Genomic DNA, 14,325 nt, shown 5'->3' with positions numbered 1-14,325 from the left:
TAGTTTTTCTTCTCTATCAATTTATTTTGTTTTAATTTACTTTTTGAATCCAACAGTAAGTGTAAGAAGCTTAAGGCTGGTCTTTGCCAGCAACATTAAGGCTATTTATCCTGTATCTGCTGCATTACAACTCCTCTCCTGCATCCCACGCCAACCACCACACCACCTCACCCCACCCTACTCTCCTAAACAAACCAGCTGCTATTTCCTTGGTTGTCCTTTGCATTCTGGCCTTGAAATTGCACCTGCCTTTCTTGGATGTCTCTCCTCATCATTGTCTCCCTTGGCTATGAGATTGCTGTACTTTAAACTCTACAACCATTTTCATAAAACTGACAACCCCTCAATTATAGTCACTGACAGGAACCTATTCTTCCCCCTCCCCCACCCCCACCCCCACAACCCATCAATGTAGTTATGGTAACAGCTAGAGGTGGTCCAGAAATTATTGTCTTGAATGGAGTGGGGGGGGGGAGGAGAAGGCCAATTTAAATACCATAAGATTGAGAATACCATGAGAATTGAATGTAGGAGCCGAGAGGTAATGTTGCAGCTATATAGGACCCTGGTCAGACCACATTGGAGTACTGTGCTCAGTTCTGGTCGCCTCACTATAACAAGGATGTTGAAGCCATAGAGAGGGTGCAGAGGAGATTTGCAAGGATGTTGCATGGATTGGGGAGCATGCCTTATGAGAATAGGTTGAGTGAACTCAGCCTTTTCTCCTTGGAGCGACGGAGGATGAGAGGCGACCTGATGGAGGTGTTTAAGATGATGAGAGGCATTGATCGTGTGGATAGAAACATAGAAAATAGGTGCAGGAGTAGGCCATTCGGCCCTTCGAGCCTGCACCGCCATTCAGTATGATCATGGCTGATCGTCCAACTCAGAACCCTGTACCTGCCTTATCTCCATACCCCTGATCCCTTTAACCACAAGGGCCATATCTAACTCCCTCTTAAATATAGCCAATGAACTGGCCTCAACTGTTTCTTGTGGCAGAGAATTCCACAGATTCACCACTGTCTGTGTGAAGAAGTTTTTCCTCATCTCGGTCCTAAAAGGCTTCCCCTTTATCCTCAAACTGTGACCCCCTCATTCTGGACTTCCCCAACATCGGAAACAATCTTCCTGCATCTAGCCTGTCCAATCCCTTTAGGATTTTATGCATTTCAATATAGATCCCCCCTCAATCTTCTAAATTCCGGAGAGTATAAGCCTAGTCGATCCAGTCTTTCATCATATGAAAGTCCTTCCATCCCAGGAATCAATCTGGTGAACCTTCTTTGTACTCCCTCTATGGCAAGAATGTCTTTCCTCAGATTAGGGGACGAAAACTGCACACAGTACTCCAGGTGTGGTCTCACCAAGGCCTTGTACAGCTGCAGTAGTACCTCCCTGCTCCTGTACTCGAATCCTCTTGCTATGAATGCCAGCATACCATTCGCCTTTTTCACTGCCTGCTGTACCTGCATGCCCACTTTCAATGACTGGTGTACAATGACACAGATAGTCAGAGGCTTTTTCTCAGGGCTGAAATAGTTGCCACAAGAGGGCACAGGTTTAAGATGCTGGGGAGTAGGTACAGAGGAGATGTCAGGGGTAAGTTTTTTACTCAGAGAGTGGTAAGTGCGTGGAATGCACTGCCGGCAACGGTGGTGAGGGTGGATACGATAGGGTCTTTTAAGAGACTTTTAGATAGGTACATGGAGCTTAGTAAAATAGAGGGCTATGGGTAAGCCTGGTAATTTCTAAGGTAAGGACATGTTGGGCACAACTCTGTGGGCCGAAAGGCCTGTATTGTGCTGTAGGTTTTCTACGTTTCTATGTTTCTAAGACAGGAACTGGTAAAAAAAAATATCAAATAGAGTCCTGGGCCAACACATTTCTGTAAAGGAGTATATAATGTGAAGGTGTGGGTGAGAAGAGGTTTTTATATTTAAAAACAGAGGGGCAAAGATTAAGGAAAACCTCAAGGTGTTTTAAAGGTTTACTAAAAGCAGGGTGGAATAGGGCACAATAGAGAACGTATGGAAATTTGTGGTTGGAGCCAGAGGACTTGGATGAAGTTTTAAGTCTTAAATGAACACATCTTATCTGTAGTCACCGAAGAGATGAGACATTGTAGCTGCAGATTTCAGTGGTGTGGGGGTTGGCAGTGATATTCTGGGATAGATAACTTTAAAAAGGAGGACGTAGTAGATGCATGCCAGGCTGCTATGGAAGGTAAAGGAGAATACTTGAGCCCTGAAGAAGATTTGTAAGTTTTTTGCTGGCCCTTGGTAAGGTAACATGTGGCTGCAGAGCAGTAAATGTCATATTTTTATTCAAGAAGGGGAGCAGGGATAAGCCTGGTGGTTACAGGCTGGTAAGTCTAATGCCAGGGGAAGTTATTGTGAAAAATCTGAGATACAGGATTAATCTACCAAGGTAGGGATTGATCAAAAGGAGTCGGCCTGGGTTTTTTTTTGTGGGAAATCCTAACTGATTAATTCAATTGCAATTTTTTTCACGAAGTAACAATATGTATTGATAAGGACAGATTGATGAATGAAATCCACATGGACTTCACTAAGGCCTTTGGCTAGACCCCACATGGAACTCTGGATCAAAAGTCCAGAGATCATGGGATCCAATACAAATTTGCAAATTCAATCCAAAATTGGCTTGATGATAGAAGATAGAGGGTGATAATATGAAGGCAATGGCAGACAAAACTTAACCCTGATAAATGCAAGGTTGAATGTTTTGGGAGATGTTAGTGCACTGTTGAGAAAGTGATGGATGTGGGTATTCTCACAACATTACAACATTTAAGGGATGCTGGTAGTATAGAGGAGTACATAACAGTGAGCTGAAAGACCTGTTTCTGTGCTGGTTGACACTATGACTCAATGACCTGTTAACTGGAATTGGAAGCTAGTGGATTCCAACCCTATTTCAGAGACTTAACGCAAAAATCTGGCCAATTCTCCAGTGTATTATTGAGCAAGGTCTTTCTTATCAGAAGTGTTGCTTTTCAAATGAAAGATTAAGCAGAACTTTTGAATGCCTTCTTTCTCAGATGAAAGTAAAACGATCCAATGGCACTACGAGGGGTGATTGATAAGTTCGTGGCCTCAGGTAGAAGGAGTCAGTTTTAGAAAACCTAGCACATTTATTTTTCAACATAGTTCCCTTCTACATTTACACACTTAGTCCAGCGGTTGTGGAGCATACGGATCCCTTCTTTGTAGAAGTCGGCATCTTGGACCTTCAGAAAGTGGCCCACAGCAGGAGTGACTGATAAGTTTGTGGCCGAAGGTAGAAGGAGATGAGTTATACAGCTCTTGTTACATGCACATGCAGTTCAACTCTTTGAGTGATTATGCAGAAAGTTTGAAATTATTAACTCATCTCCTTCTACCTTCAGCCATGAACTTATCAATCACCCCTGCTGTGGACCACTTACTGGAGGTCCAGGACGCTGACTTCTACAAAGAAGGGATCCGTAGCCTCCACGACCACTGGACTAAGTGTGTAAATGTAGGAGGGGACTATGTTGAAAAATAAATGTGCTAGGTTTTCTAAAATTGACTCCTTCTACCCTTGGCCACGAACTTATCAATCACCCCTCGTATTTTGAAGGACACTGGGGATATTATCCTTGTTTTTTCTGCACTCAACATCATAATAAAGCTCTGTTATAACTTAGTTACTAACTAAGGCAATAAAACTTTGACAATCTGGCACCCCAGGGACTTCAGTAGTGAATGTTGACTTTTGAATATTATGTCTAATAATACCCAAACTTGCTATTTCACATTTTAAATGCTACACAGTAGCATAATAAATTTCCCAGTTAACCTAGTGAGTTGAAAGAGCAGGAAACCTGAAAGCACTCCAGATGCAGGATTCAGCTTCGAATCTACCCACTTTCTGGATTTTGGTTTCGGCGAAACACCTCACTTGTACTATGGACCCCCGGCACACATTCCACATTAATAGGTGAGCCAGATGCTGAACTGTCAGGACTTCCGAACAATCAGATGCTAAATTATTGGAGTATTGCCTGTGAGATTTTGCTGTGCACAGGTTAGTTACTATGTTTCTTGCATAGTAGCAGTGAGTTTGTTTGTAAGGCCCACTTGGGTATCCTGAGGTAGTGAAAAGTGGTAAATGAAAGTACATTTTTCTCTAAATGCTTGTTTCTCTATGCAAAATGGATAAAGAGAAAAACTTGGTACCATGTAGTTCATCACTAGACTGAAATGTAAAGATCTGCTGTCTTGATCCTCTTCACGGGTCATCTCATCTCTGAATTGGTGTGCATACATGCAGCACTGGAATCTCAGTCAGTTGGAGTTCATTTGTGCTGCCTCAGAGCTCTGCACCTAGTCCAACGGAAGAGCTCTTATGTTCTGAGCTAAGGGACTAAATTAATTTGAATTGTGTCATTGACCTTGATTGAAAGATTTATCACCCCTTGTTCAATCCCTTCCGACCTATGTTCGTGACACTTCTCACGCTCTTAAACTTTTCGATGATTTTAAGTTCCCTGGCCCCCACCGCTTTATTTTCACCTTGGATGTCCAGTCCCTATATACTTCCATCCCCCATCAGGAAGGTCTCAAAGCTCTACGCTTCTTTTTGGATTCCAGACCTAATCAGTTCCCCTCTACCACCACTCTGCTCCGTCTAGCAGAATTAGTCCTTGCTCTTAATAATTTCTCCTTTTGCTCCTCCCATTTCCTCCAAACTAAAGGTGTAGCTATGGGCACCCGTATGGGTCCTAGCTATGCCTGCCTTCTTGTTGGGTTTGTGGAACAATCTATGTTCCGTGCCTATTCTGGTATCTGTCCCCCACTTTTCCTTCGCTACATCGACGACTGCATTGGCGCTGCTTCCTGCACGCATGCAGAACTCGTTGACTTTATTAACTTTGCCTCCAACTTTCACCCTGCCCTCAAGTTTACCTGGTCCATTTCCGACACCTCCCTCCCCTTTCTAGATCTTTCTGTCTCTGTCTCTGGAGACAGCTTATCCACTGATGTCTACTATAAGCCTACTGACTCTCACAGCTATCTGGACTATTCCTCTTCTCACCCTGTCTCTTGCAAAAACGCCATCCCCTTCTCGCAATTCCTCCGTCTCCGCCGCATCTGCTCTCAGGATGAGGCTTTTCATTCTAGGACGAGGGAGATGTCTTCATTTTTTAAAGAAAGGGGCTTCCCTTCCTCCACTATCAACTCTGCTCTTAAACGCATCTCCCCCATTTCACGTACATCTGCTCTCACTCCATCCTCCCACCACTCCACTAGGAATAGGGTTCCCCTGGTCCTCACCTACCACCCCACCAGCCTCCGGGTCCAACATATTATTCTCCGTAACTTCCGCCACCTCCAACGGGATCCCACCACTAAGCATATCTTTCCCTCCCCCCTCTCTCTGCATTCCGCAGGGATCGCTCCCTACACAACTCCCTTGTCCATTCGTCCCCCCCATCCCTCCCCACTGATCTCCCTCCTGGCACTTATCCGTGTAAGCGGAACAAGTGCTACACATACCCTTACACTTCCTCCCTTACCACCATTCAGGGCCCCAAACAGTCCTTCCAGGTGAGGCATCACTTCACCTGTGAGTCGACTGGGGTGATATACTGCGTCCGGTGCTCCCGATGTGGCCTTTTATATATTGGTGAGACCCGACGCAGACTGGGAGACCGCTTTGCTGAACATCTACGCTCTGTCCGCCAGAGAAAGCAGGATCTCCCAGTGGCCACACATTTTAATTCCACATCCCATTCCCATTCTGACATGTCTATCCACGGCCTCCTCTACTGTAAAGATGAAGCCACACTCAGGTTGGAGGAACAACACCTTATATTCCGTATGGGTAGCCTCCAACCTGATGGCATGAACATTGACTTCTCTAACTTCCGCTAGGCCCCACCTCCCCCTCGTACCCCATCTGTTACTCTTTTTTATGCACACATTCTTTCTCTCACTCTCCTTTTTCTCCCTCTGTCCCTCTGAATATACCTCTTGCCCATCCTCTGGGTCACCCCCCCCCCCGTCTTTCTTCCCGGACCTCCTGTCCCATGATCCTCTCGTGTCCCCTTTTGCCTATCACCTGTCCAGCTCTCGGCTCCATCCCTCCCCCTCCTGTCTTCTCCTATCATTTTGCATCTCCCCCTCCCCCTCCAGCTTTCAAATCCCTTACTCACTCTTCCTTCAGTTAGTCCTGACGAAGGGTCTCGGCCTGAAACGTCGACTGCGCCTCTTCCTATAGATGCTGCCTGGCCTGCTGCGTTCACCAGCAACTTTGATGTATGTTGCTTGAATTTCCAGCATCTGCAGAATTCCTGTTGATTGAAAGATAGTTTATTTTGTTCTTCAATAATTATAATTATGTACAGTAGTATAGATATTATATATTTAAACCTATTGAACTCTTATCTATAGCACCAGAGATACTTGATGCTAGTTCATAGCAGGTTTCTGCTCCTTGGTAACTCAGCTTGTAGGATCAGTTTGGCAATTGTACTTGCCAATTTATTTATTTAATCACAAACATTAAGACATCCATGAAGCAAAATAATTGGGCAGTGCAAAACAATATCATTCGTTAAACTTTCATTAAAAAGTATTTCTTGAAGTATTTGAGAGGTAACATGATAATATTTTATAAATGCTGCTTGTGGTTATCACCAAATTTACACTTCTTCACCTGTGAGCAACAGGATTTTAAAAAATCGTTTAAAATTTACAATACAAAAGAAGTTGTAATTAAACCATTTAATCGTTGAATTGCCATATAGTTATCAGTTCAGTAATCAGCTTCAGACTAAATTAGAAAAATAAATTGTTATGAATAAAGACGAGATTCTGCAGATGCTGGAAATCCAGGACAATACTTACAAAATACTGGTGGAACTCAGGCTACGTCCATACTAGACTGGATAATTTTGAAAATGCTGGTTTCAAGTCAAAATGACAGGCGTCCACACCAAGCATTTTTCAAAATATCTCCGTCCACAATAGAATGGATATTTGGGCGAATCTCCTACTGGGCATGCGCAGGACACAGAAAACAAGCGAAGAGGAAACAGTATACTTGGTGCGTGTTTGTCCAGTTACAGACTAGAAAAAATTTAAAGCAATTGCTGTTGGCTCTCACGCAGAAGGACATAAAACTAAAAAACAACAAATACTGGAGCATATGGAGGCAACCGACAGGGAGTTCACGGACAGTATGACCCGGCCGACGACAAACATTGAAAAACTGACTAACTCTGTTGCATTAATAAAGCACCTTGTTAAATGTATAAAACACGTCTGTATTAGTGTTATCTTGTATTTCCATATAATGTTACATTAGGCCGTTACACATCTATTGTCAGAGAAGTACTTGCAATAGGTAAACCACCTTCATACAAGCAAGGACAGAAAACAGGGCAAAGTGAGTATACTTATTTATTCAGTAAGCTATGGGTCAAAGTATTTGGTGAGTACATTTCTAACTCTTCTGGCTTCAGTCTCATTGCCGTCTGTTCTGAAATTGTTAGGTTGTGTGGGGAGTTGTGTTCAAGAAAACAGTGAAATGCCGCACTGCCACCATCTGTTCTGGCACGTCATGACAGCGTTTTTAAATAGTCAAAAAAGCTCACTGTACAATTTAACTCTCACGCCGTTCACACCGACTGCGCGTTATAACAGCCGTCTGGCAGTGCTTGCTCAGTACCAAGCAGAAGCAGAAAAAGCATTGTTGTTGTGGTGTTGTCATGACAGCGATTTTAAATATCTCTGTTTACCCTGTCTACACTACAACGCGCAACGATCGTTTTCAAATTTACACATTCTGGAGAGTGTTTTAGAAAAGCTCAGTTTTCGGGGGATGAAAACGCCATTTCAATGTGGACGGAGGGTCAAAACGAAGAGAAAAAGCTTCGTTTTCAAAATTATCTGGTGTAGTGTGGACGTAGCCTCAGTAGGTCAGGCAGCATCTAATGAAGTGAATAAACTGTTGACATTTCGGGCCAAGACCCTTCTTCAGGAGTTGAGAAGGAGGTTTTTCATGAAGAAGGGTCTCGACCTGAAATGTTGACTGTTTATTCATTTCCATAGATGCTGCCTGACCTGCTAAGTTGTTCCGGTATTTTTTTTGTGTTGCAAATGATGTGAACTATCTTTTAAAAGTTTTTTAAAACAGGAATTGCTACTTTTCAATAATATGGAATATAAAGTTGAATCAAAAATGAAAATCGAGAAGCTACTAGATTGTTGTAAAAACTTAGCTAATTTTTCTTAAGTGTCACAACAAAAGTAAAATCTACTGTCTTCATTAGATCTTGTCCATCTGTTTTCTAGAGCTGCTCAGTGTGATTAACTTTCTGTCCTATGAAATGGCTTAGCAAGCCATTCAGTTGTACCATACAGATACTTCAGGATATTAGAATAAACTGGGAAGCCCAACCAACAAAAATACATCAAAGGTAACCAAGCCAGTTAAAATGTATAGTTATGCTCATGAATATCAGAGACTTCAGCCGTCCCACACACTAGTCAAACAATAGCCTAGTGAAGTCATATCCATGATAATACGGTAGTGTACTAGTTAGCACAGTGCTCTACGGTACCAGCGACCTGTGTTCAATTCCTGCTGCTGTCTGTCAGGAGTTTGTACGTTCTCCCCGTGACTGCATGGGTTTACTCGGGGTGCTCCTGATTCCTCCCACAGTCCAAAGACATGCCAGTTGATGTGTTAATTGGTCATTTTAAATTGGCTCGTGATTAGACCAGGAATAAATCGGGGTTTGCTGGCTGGTGCAGCTCGAAGGGCCGGAAGGGCCTACTCCACACTGTATCTCAATAAATAAATATTTCTGTGATAGGACAGATCTTTTTAACATGCTAATATAATAATACATTGTTAGTAATGGTTCCAGGAATCCATCAATGTTGATTCTATGCCCCTGAACTTTTCTGGCATTAGATGAAATATATGCAAGGGAATCTGGCTTGCTAAATCAGAATGGGGTGGTGAGAGTAGCAAAGACATAGAATGTACTCTGGTAAGAGTAACCATTTGGAGCTGCAGTTCTTTCTTAACAGATTCTGATGTGTGTGACAGGTCAAGCAAGTTAAAACTATGTAGCATGAGGCATTGTGGGCTATCAACAGTGGAGAAGTAGTCCATCAGGATCTGGAAGTTTATGGTCTGTCATCATATACAGTCTTCTACTATATTGAGATTGGACCTCACATGCTAATAATAGCAGCAGGTGAAATTGATCTGGTTAAATAACACAGTGTGTGTTACACGCTCAGTTATGATGATCACCATCTTTATTTTGGCAGAACTGGTGGAAATGGAACAATCCAATTCCAGAAGCAAAAAATGCTGAAGTACTTAGCAGGTCAGGTCATATTTATGGGATGAAAAACAGAATTAAAATTTAGGGTTGAGGAGCTTTGTTGACCAGCTTGCTTTCCCAGCAGAGGAGCATAACTCCAAGGTGGAAAATATTTGTGTTTAGTTTCTCTCTGTAATGACCATTTTAAAATACATTCTCCCCTCTTTTTATTAAGTGGCATTTATTCTGCTTTTCTGTTTGCAAAGACAGGACTCCACAATTAATTAAGCAATCCCACAAGCAGCAGAATAGATTGGCCATCTGTGTTCCTGACATAAATAGGTGTGTAAATTGATGGACACTTAAAACAGCAAACAAGAGGAGTATCCATGAGCATTCCTGTAATTAAGGTGGGAACTTAGTATGTGAATCCTAAGGGCAGGTTGGAGTGTATGCAGCAACCCTCACTTTGAAGAATTGAAAGAATAATCACCCGCAGATTTTCACCATTGAGAAGCTAATACAGTACACAGATATTTAGAATTGATTAAATGCATTGTTATTACATTTTTTGTTTGGAATGCTGTTGTTCACTTTCAACTTGTATTTATTTTATTTCGCTTGCACATCGAGTGTTGGTCTATTATTTTTATTCTTTAATTGAGTTCTTTTGGGTTTCTTGCTTTGTGGCTACCTATGAGCAAGCAAATCTTAAGGTTGTATAATTTAGGCATTCTCTTGATAACGTATTTGAAATGGCTTTATATTGCAAAGGCCAGGAGCTATGTCAACATCTTATTCATTGAACTAAACCCTTTTGTTTTATCAGCACAGCCTGTGTGGAGACTGCCCTGTTGTGCCCTTTGTTTGAGAGTAGGATAAATACAGTTTGTTTGAATTGATTCCTGTCATCAGCGAAGTGATGGAAGGTGCAGAGTTTGGCTTAAAATGAACAAGTAGGTTGTTAGCAAAGTTCCATATGGCTCCACATTTCCTTGCATCCTTGGTCCAAAAATGAACTCCAGAGGTAAGGTGAGAATGAGCTCTTCACTGAATGTGGGTCTGATCTAAAAGAGAAGTTAATGGGAATTAAGAAGGAAGTTGGAGTCATCTAGAGCAAAGGAAAATGGTTGTGATTGTTGGAGGTCAATCATTTCATATCCAGTGTGTGACTTCAGGAGTCCCTCATGGTGGATTCAATTGCCAGCCATGCTTAGTTGCTAGATCAGTGTTTGAAGAAGGGATGTGTCCTGGTGATTGAAGTGATCTGTTCCTTTTACATCTCCTCAGATAAGATATGGCCCCATACTGAAAATATCAACAATACATGAGCTGATAAGTGACATGTAACAGTCATGCCAAATAAATTTTAGACACAAAATACTCTGCAGATGCTGGGGTTAGTCCTGACGAAGGGTTCCAGCCCAAAACATTGACTCATCATTTCCACAGATGCTGCCCGACCAAATAAATTTTAGATAATGACTATCTAACTACTTCCCTTTAACTCGAATGGCATTACTTTCATCAGTTCTATCAACAATTGGGATCACTATTGATATAAAATTTAACTGGACTAGTGTATAGATATTGTAGTTACAAGAAAGTCTTTATATTCAGTGAAAAGTTGTTGATCTGCTGCTGATGAAAGTCTTTCACATGAATTTAATAGGATATACAGCACCTAATACATGGATTTTAAAACAGCACTTGGTGCATGGTGAGTACAGTAGATACCACTTACAAGATACGTTGCAGGGAGTCTTAAAGGTTTTTTTAACAGTATCTTCCAAGTCCCTAACCTTTTTTAATGGAATTAATAAGAAAAGAACAGCAGATACATAGGAGTGCCATTGTCTGCAAGTTCCCCACTGGGTCATACAGTATCTGACTTGGATGTATCATTTGTTTAGGTGATATTAAAATCCTGGATAAGCTAATTTTATGGTGTGGTGGGAATATCTTCACCTACAGGGGTAGTTGTGGTTCCAGAAAGCAGCATACTAGCACATCGAGAGCACTTAAGGAAGGGTATTAAATGGGGGTGTTCAGTGACATCTACATACTATGCATTAATAATTTTTAAAGTGGATTCCACATTTTTGACTCTGGAGAGTGGGTGTCTTTGTAGGAGTGGAAACCATTGACCTCTGGGCAAATTAAATTTTGAACCAGTTTAAAGGATGGCAGAAGGTATAAACTTGAATAATTTAAGGCACAACTTTATATGTTAGATAAATGATCTTCTGCATTCAGTCATTCAATTAACACTGAAATTATTATACTTACAAGACAAAACATTTCAATTAGCCTTTTTGGAGATACTTTTATTTTCTTCTGGTCAGGAATAAAAGTATCAGATTAAATTGTTTTGGAGATATTGTCATGTATATTTTTAATTGATAGTTTGACTTTGCCTATTCCAGAGGCTTAAACTTCAATTTATTGTCTTATCTATTGTATTATTCTGCAATGAATATTGGTTAAGAAGCCAAAAAACCTAAATTTAGATATGGAAGCACATAGAAGGTTCCATTTCAGGCATTCTGAATTCAACAAGAACGAAAAAACAGTGCTGAATTTAATACAACATTTTTTCATACTTAATGCAAAAGTACCTTAGGGCAGATCAATTTGAGTATGTCCCACATTTTTATACTTGATTCATGATTCTGTTGGTGCATAAAGATAAAAAATTAGAATTACTTATCACATGATCAACTGGCTTGGAGTGTTCACCAATATCTTTAACCTCTCGCTTCAGCAGTCTGAGGTACCCACCTGCTTCAAGTAGGTTTCAATTATACCAGTGCCTAAGAAGAGCGTGGTAATGTGCCTCAGTGATTATCGTCCAATGATTTACATCCATGGTGATGAAGTGTTTTGAGAGGTTAATGATGAAGCATATCAACTCCTGCATGAGAAGCGACTTGGATCCAGTCTGATTTGCTTACCGGTGCAACAAGTCCACAACAGATGCCATGTCATTGGCATGTTACGCAGCCTTGGAATATCTGGATGACAATGATGCATATATCAGGATGCTCTTTATTGAATACAGCCAGGCATTCAATACTATCATCTCCTCCAAACTAATCAGTAAGCTTTAAGACCTTGGCCTCTATACCTCCTTGTGTAATTGGATCCTTGATTTCCTCATGTGCAGACCCAGTCATTTCGGATTGGCAACATCTCCTCCACGATCTCCATCAGCAGAGGTGCACCACAAGGCAGTGTGCTTATCCCCGTGCTCTACTCACTTTGTACTTGTAACTGTGTGGCTCAGCAGAGCTCCAATGCCATATTTAGGTTTGCTGATGACACCACTGTCATAGGTCTAATCAATGGTGAGGAATCAGCATACAGGAGCCAGGTGGAAAATCTGGCTGAGTGGTGCCATAATAACAACCTCTTACTCAATGTCAGTAAGACCATGGAACTAATTACTGACTTGAGGAGGAGGAAACTAGAGGTTGATGAGCCAGTCTTCATCAGAGGTGCAGAGGGTCAGCAACTCGGTGTCATTATTTCAGAGGACTTATCCTGGGCCCAGCACTTAAGTGCAATTATGAAGAAAGCACCGTCAGCGCCTCTCCTTCTTTTGGGGTTTGTGAAGATTTGGCATGACATCTAAAACTTTGACTGGCTGCATCATAGCCTAGTATGGAAACACCAATGCCCTTGAATGGAAAATCCTACAAAAAGTAGTGGGTGCAGCCCAGTCCATCATGGATAAAGCCCTCCCCACTATTGAGCACATCTACACGTAACATTGTCTCTGGAAAGCAGCGTCCATCATCAGGGACCCCTCACTACCCAGGACATGCTCTCTTCTCACTGCTGCATCAAAAAGAAGGTGTAGGAGCCACAGGCTCTTGAACCAGTGGGGATAACTTCACTCAACTTCACTTGCCCCATCATTGACATGTTTCTACAACCAATGGAGTCGCCTTCAAGGACTCTTCATCTCATGTTCTAGCAATTTATTGTTTATTTATTTATTTTTCTTTGTATTTGCAGTTTGTTGTCTTTTGCACACTGGTTGAATGCTCGAGTTGGTGCAGTTTTCCATTGATTCTATTATGGTTATTATTCTATTATTACTATTACTTTACTTTATTGTCGCCAAACAATTGATACTAGAGCGTACAATCATCTCAGCGATATTTGATTCTGCGCTTCGCGCTCCCTGGAGTACAAATCAATAGTAAATATTAGAAATTTAAATTATAAATCATAAATAGAAAATAGAAAAGGGAAAGTAAGGTAGTGCAAAAAAACCGAGATGCTGGTCCGTATATTTGGAGGGTACGGCCCAGATCCGGGTCAGAATCTGTTCAGCAGTTGTCACGTACCCCGTGACGGGAATAAAAAACCAGCAGAGATGGAAAACACTTTGGAGTCCAGTATTGCTATTAACTAATAATATTTATTAGTAACTACACAATACAGTAATATAAATGTAGATAAATCAAACAGGTTAGCAATGATTTATATATATAATATATATATGTAAATGTGTATGTATATATATATATATATATATATATATATATGTAAGTATATAAAATTAAATATAAATTAAGTATGTAAGTTGAGGCCAGTTCATTGACTATATTTAAGAGGGAGTTAGGTATGGCCCTTGTGGCTAAAGGGATCGGGGGTATGGAGGGAAGGCTGGTACAGGGTTCTGAGTTGGATGATCAGCCATGATCATACTGAATGGCGGTGCAGGCTAGAAGGGCCGAATGGCCTACTCCTGCACCTGTTTTCTATGTTTCTAAATATCAGTAAGTGTGGAAATATATGTATGAAAAACCAAGTTTCTTTAAGTCTAGGGTTAAAAAGATACAGTCTTATGATGATGAGTAAAGTTCAGTTCAGTTCGTGGTATGGAATTGAGTAGTGATGGGGAGAGAGAGAGAGAGGGAGGAGAGATTTGAGCCTTCAGGTGAGCTGATGCCATCAATCTTCTCGTTGTCCTTCGAAAT

At 41.4% G+C, this 14,325-nt stretch overlaps 1 protein-coding gene across 4 annotated transcripts in view; it reads left to right on the top strand.

Annotated features, from left to right (window-relative positions):
* The window catches only part of LOC134348567 (juxtaposed with another zinc finger protein 1-like), a 449,355-nt gene that overhangs the window by 45,618 nt on the left and 389,412 nt on the right, over nucleotides 1-14,325 (top strand). The window lies entirely within an intron of this gene.

Source organism: Mobula hypostoma, chromosome 6, assembly GCF_963921235.1.
Source record: "Mobula hypostoma chromosome 6, sMobHyp1.1, whole genome shotgun sequence".
In the NCBI taxonomy this organism is placed as follows: Eukaryota; Metazoa; Chordata; class Chondrichthyes; order Myliobatiformes; family Myliobatidae; genus Mobula; species Mobula hypostoma.
This window is presented reverse-complemented; position numbering and strand designations above follow the sequence as displayed.